Raw genomic sequence first — 5584 nt, 5'->3', positions numbered from 1 at the left:
ACAACAAAAAATATTTTATCACTTTTAAGACTCATATCATTTTAACATTTCTGAAGTTGAAATGTGTCTGTTTATTGATGGCATTATATGATTACTAGCAGTCAAATGGAAGTTATGACAGAGCTGTCCTTATCTTTTCGTGCATGACCTTTGTCAAATAATTGTATATTATCATTGCCTTAATTAAGTACTGTCTATCATTTGTATTGCATATGTTATATTCAGTTATCATTTAAAATAGCCACAAAAAATAATATGATTCTCTGTTGAGATGTAAGGTTAATTTGGAAGTTAACATGGAAACTCATTAAGGAAATAGATTTTATATCAGTGAAGCATATATCTACTGTTGGAGCAAATAAAATGACTCCACACTTTCTTGCAGAATAACAACCAAGTGCTTTATGGGACCTAAAAAAGAAGAAACATGAATGTAGATTAAACTACCTTATACTTTGTAATTGAGATACATTAAAAAGACTATTTATCACATACCAAAAAAGAAAGCACCAACATCAAAAACTTGTAGGGTGGCTGTCAGAACCTTGGAAAGAAGTACTGAAGATAATGTTGTAGTACCAACCCTTATGCTGGCACGGAGTATGTTGTTAATATGAAAAATGGTGGGGGAAGGCTCCCAATTAAAAAGTTATCTAAAAGAATGGGACTTTAATGGCTCCAATTTTAAAAAGTTATCTGAAAGATTTGGTCTTTGAATGCAAAAATATTTTAAGACAAAGATTTGTTTCTTACATTTTTCATTTTATGATTGTAATAGGAAAGTATGATACAATATACACACTTAAATAATTCTGAAATATTTTCAGTATATATTAGTAATCATTTTAAGATATAAGAATGTATTATGTCATTGAAAGCATATTTTTTCTTTATGAATCATATACAAAATATCATTCGCCTTAAAATTAATGACATAGTTTTGATGATTTACTCTTTGAATAATAACGCTTACATGTTTAACAGTCCTTTGTAAACTTTTCTAAGAAATTGCAGAGTTAATCTAATAAATAAAGTGTAAATATAGAAACAGAGGCAAAAAATGACTATTTGATGAATATTACATTTTTAAAAGTTATAATTACATAAGTTTAAAAAAGTTAAAATAGATTTTACAATTGTACAGAAGTAGCTGTGCATTTTGATGTTTGTTTTGTTAAAACAACAACAATCCCTTTCTACCATAAATGAGTTGGTAGATTTGGGTAGAAGCTATAGGTTGAGAGTCCTATTATGAGCCATCTACTAAGAAAACTTTTGTACATGAGATGAGTAATAAAATTCTCTGTGCTTTTCAACTGTTGTTTCCCAAACAGGGATTATTTCATGCAGTTAATATTCCGCTTGTACTGGAAGTAAGCTGGTTGTATATTTGACTTGAGGGACAGGTTTTTACTTGTATCCTCTAACATATAATAATTCTATTTTTCAATTGAAATTCGTGACAACCCCTGACTTACCTACAATCAAAAATCTGTGGGACAAGAAGTCCATCTAGGAAACATCATATTAGGCCCTGTTATACATCTTTTCTTTTCCCCTAACTTCAGAATTATTAATCACTTTCTTCAATCATATAATGGAAAATGCTTATAAGATATAAAACAATTTCTCACTACTTATTATTTAACTGTATAGATTAGGACTTAAAAATAAATTTTCATAACCTTCTAAAATCAATTCAAGTTTATTCTTAATAACGCTTTTCTCACTTGCATTCTAAGTTCACAGCATTTTCCAAGCTACATACTCTGTGAGTAATAACCTTTCTATTAAATAGTAACTCTTTCAATTCAGAACAACTCATATTAGAGTTACATTGGAAGGACCAGATGAAACTTGAAAGGATTTTCCATTTTGGTATACAATAAAGCCTTCCCAACACAGCAGAGTTCTACAATGATATCAAATATTCCATAAGGGGAGAAAAAATCTTTAATATACATGTTACTCCATCACAGGAAAATTGAAGTAATCAAGGTTATATGGCTCAGATGAGACCTAATGTTCAAACAAAGGAAGTCAAAAAAATGGATGGCGGCAATTGTGAAACTAAAGCCATATTGGGTAAAGTTATAGCCTCCTAATGTTACTCTTCAAATGAATGAAGACATTACAGTTTTATAACTGGTAGTACAAATCTGAATAAGTGTGTAATATATAAACAAAACATATACACACCTATAAATTTATATATATGCAAATATATTTTTGTTATTACATATATAATGTATATATGCAATAGGTTGTTTCATACACAAAATACTCATACACATATAATGACAATACATATGTGTGTTTTCATCTGCCATTCTTTCTGATAATGATTGCTTTATTGCTTACAAAGCACTTTTATATCTTGCAACATAGTGTTCACAAGAACTATTATTATTATGTTATTATAAATATAGATGAGAAGACAGAGTGATTATGAAAAAAACAAGACATAACAATGATGAAGAGACTAATGTGCTTTGATTCTGTTCTTTCTACTATATTGCTAATATTTATTATTGTAGAGGGCGTGAGACTTGCTCTCTGATAAAATTCATTAGAGGCAATTACAGAAAATTTTATGACCTCTAAGACTCCCACTCCCTGTGAACATGCTCTGTGTGATCTCTGAACTTTGAGTGAGAATGAGACTTATAAGTGAGATATGTGGTACATTATGTTGCAGATAAAATATTTCACATGTAAATTTAGTCTCGAATAAATTGACTTTGAGTTAAGTAAAGAGAGATTATCCTAGGTGAGCCTGACCTAATCAGTTGAAATCTTAAAAGAGGTCAGAAAGATTCAAAGTGAGAGACATTCTGTCTAGTCTTGAAGATGCTGGCCTTGGAGAAGAAAACAATTATATTGTCAACTGCCCTGTGAAGGGCATGATGTTGCAAAAACTTGGGTGCATCTCCTAGGAGTTAAGAGTTGTCTCTAGTCAATAGCCAACAAGAAAATGGGGACTTCAGTGCTATAACAACCACAAAGAACTAAATTATACATATAACAATAAGCTTGGAAGAAGACCCAAAGCCTCTGGATTCTAGTCGGTGAGGTTTTGAAGACAGGACTCAACTAACCTGTATCCAGGTTCCTTTTCACAGAAACTACGAGATAATACATCTGTCTCATTTTAAACAACTAAATTTTGATAATTTGTTATTATTATTCAGCAATAAAAACTAATTGAATTGGTTAAGTTCTGCATGTTTGTTACATATGTGTAAAGAGTGATATGTGCGTGCGTGCATATGCAGGTATGTGTGTGTCTAAATCTCCACATGTTTAATAAAAAGACCACCATTATGTATTGATACAAATATCTCAGCTTTTCTGGTACATTCATTTCTGAAGAAATTTGGAGTTTTCAATCCATTTCCATTGTGCTGGAGCACCATGAATAATTTATTGCACATTTTCTGTACAAAAGTCTCATCACATTTGTCATTTCTTTGAAGTAAATTGTGAATGAAAGCCGGAATTTCTCAGAGAAATAACCCCAAAGGTTTGTGTGTGTGTGTAAATTGACATCACTGGAAAGTTCACTGAATACTTTTTGAAACAATGGTTATTTACCACAATTTTTTGATATTTGAAATCTAGTTTATTCTTTAGAAGTGAAAGAATGATCCACAGCCATGCTACCCTGAACAAGCCTGATCCCGTCTGATCTTGGAAGCTAAGCAGGGTCAGGCCTGGTTAGTACTTGGCTAGGACATCACCTAGGAAGACCAGGTGCTGTAGGCATAAAAAATAAAAAAAAATAAGGAATTATAAACTGACAAGTTCCTTGCAATCTGTGAGGTCAACTAAGGGTTGCCTCATCTAAAAAATATAAATAAATAAATAAAAATAGAAGTTAAATACATACATAAAATATAAAGTATGAGGCAGATAAGGGGTCAATAGGCCAGATTATCCATCTTTATGCTATGAATTAGGTGTTAAATGATCAATGAAGGAGTATCTATGGTTATGAATGGTCAATCCTTCATCTTCATGGGACATCGAAGGCAACATACCTCCAGATTTATGGAAGTTGAGCTAATAAAAATGGAGAATGTTAGCGATGGGCTAACTAGTAGTAGATGGAAAGGCAGTAGTGATTCTATCACTTTAGCTCTGTGTTTTAACATATCCTAGAAAGTGTCAGTGGTGAATCTCATCTAAACAGATGCGTTTTTATCCTTTTTAGTAGTCAGACAACAAAACACTGCTGAAGAGGTTTTTATAACTACAATCCTTTGAGGAAGAATGCGTAGAACAATAGAGTTTGAGTTTTGAAAAGGCAGAATCTGTGTCATGGTCATCTTTCCATCTCCAGCACTGAGCATGGTGTTTGTCTAACACAGAGTAATTTCTTGAAGTGATTTTTTTCTTCTGTATTGAGATAATAACAAATGAATAAAAGAATGCAAAACTAATGCACAAAAGGATAAATAAAAAATATAATATCCTTGTTCCTATTATATCAAGTGAAATTCGAAACTCTTTCATGCTAAGGAATTCCATGATACTAACTCTGCACCTAATCACATATCTTATATCACTTTAAAAAATATTTATCTGTTTTACTTTGTATTTTGAAAACAAGAAATGAAAACATAATTAAATTTTCATGTTATACTTTATTTGAGCAGATTTTAAAATTGTTTTCAGATTTAGCAAAACTATCTATTTTCTTTGATAACTCTCACTAGTCTTTTTTATGTTAGAAGCTGAAAAAAAATCTGGGAAGCAAAATTACTTTTCTCTTTGGCATTTACTAAATTGTTTATGTAATAATATTCCAAACTAAAACTCTAGAAAACAGTAAGGAAACACCCAAAGATTTAGATAATTTCAGATTAAATAATATTTGCAAAAGAACCAATATAAAATAAAAAATAAATTGGTATGGGTTTGGAATATATATCATTTATATTTTTTCCTGAGGCAAATAGTGATGATATATTTTTTTCCCACTCATATCTATGCTGTACAATACTTTGGGACGTTGACCATCCTGTTCTAAAGTGACAATCTTCTTTTATTTTCAAAATTTCTTATCTTACTGCTTGCAAAGAATTGTATTCGGTTATAGTAGTAAGACTGCAATTCATTATAATTGCAAAAGTAATGAATAGTTAGATCACTACTGAATGTTTAGAAATAAATATCCATATTATACTTATTGAAATTAAAAGTGTAAAGAAATGAAAATATTATGTAATGAATCAAATGATTAAACAATATTATATTTCCAAACTTATATTCAAGTTATACAAGGATTATAATGATCATATAAAATGAACTCGAGATTGATTAATTTTTATTCATGGGTTAAGGAATAATTTTAAGTGTGAACTTTCTTTTGTTTATGTACTACACGATTATTTCTTGATACTTCCCTTTCATGCAGGAAAAAAAAAAACTCCTTGATATTATTAAATATTTGTTCATTTTAGAAAATAGCAGCATACAACATATTTAGACATCACTTAGTAACTGTAATTAGGTGTTTAATTTCTTGAAAATAAGGACAATACACTGGGAAGTAGTATACTAGTACTTTTAAATTATATAT

The 5584-nt window shown here is 30.2% G+C and overlaps 1 pseudogene; it reads left to right on the top strand.

Annotated features, from left to right (window-relative positions):
- The first annotated feature begins 3646 nt into the window (after positions 1 to 3646).
- On the top strand, positions 3647 to 3765 carry LOC112471544 (annotated as a pseudogene).
- Positions 3766 to 5584: the final 1819 nt, after the last annotated feature.

The sequence above is a fragment of the Pteropus alecto genome, unplaced genomic scaffold (assembly GCF_000325575.1).
Source record: "Pteropus alecto unplaced genomic scaffold, ASM32557v1 scaffold57, whole genome shotgun sequence".
NCBI lineage: Eukaryota > Metazoa > Chordata > Mammalia > Chiroptera > Pteropodidae > Pteropus > Pteropus alecto.
This window is presented reverse-complemented; position numbering and strand designations above follow the sequence as displayed.